We start from the raw sequence: 1,011 nt of genomic DNA, 5'->3' as shown, positions 1-1,011 counted from the left end.
TGAATTAAAATAAACATCCATAAATGCAAGTGCCTACCCATCACATACATACATTATTAAATATCACATATTTAATATATTAAATTTGATTATCAAATAATCGAAGCATAAATTAATATCATCTATAGACCGCTCTGATACCAATTGATGGTAACCGAATCGAATTCGGATGCGGAAACATGGTGGAGAGCGGATCAAGTATAACAAAAATTTTCACAAAACTTTTGAGATACTCTATAGATTATATTAATTTATGCACGATTCAATTAATCATATTAATTTATACATCAAGAACTCAATTAGGAAAAATACCTGGAGGCCGACTCGGATAATAACTTGAGTTCTTTGACCACGAACGATCCTTGCTCCAAAACCTTGTGTTTAGAAAACCAAAGTCTTCCACATCAATTCCTTGAATCTACGTAGACGTGTGTGGGGGCACACTCGAGACAAAATTGGGTAGGAACAAACACTCAAATTTCCACAACGTTGTTCATAATGAATTTAATTAAAGTTTGGAATCTTTAATTAAAACATTATTAATACATGTCATTCCCATTTAGAATGGAATGGTGCTATCCGCACTGTTAATATGGTGAGATATTGAATGAGTGTATTTTGACATAATGAGATTGTGTGGAACATGCACACAGACACAATATGAATTTCTAATAATTTCCGTTAAGCATAGAAATTCTAATTGAGTCTACCGATGGTCATATATAGAATGATCTTAATCCTGAGTTCTTAACAAACTTCTATTTATGGATTTGTGTCTTTTGATTTACTCTGTACGGATTCTGAGACCCTGAATCATATTCTTTGTATTTTGGAGACATGATGAAATAGGTAGCCGGGAATGTTATTATACGAGATGGAATCCATTCCTTCTTGAGAAAGAAGTAGATAAATAATTCTCTTGAGTGTTGATTCGGCACTTGGATTAGTAAGAGCGCTCTGGTTCATGAATGTGTTTTATGAATCACTATCCATTAAAGAATCAATGGTACT

The sequence above is a fragment of the Morus notabilis genome, unplaced genomic scaffold (genome assembly GCF_000414095.1).
Source record: "Morus notabilis unplaced genomic scaffold, ASM41409v2 Scaffold1180, whole genome shotgun sequence".
Lineage (NCBI taxonomy): Eukaryota > Viridiplantae > Streptophyta > Magnoliopsida > Rosales > Moraceae > Morus > Morus notabilis.
This window is presented reverse-complemented; position numbering follows the sequence as displayed.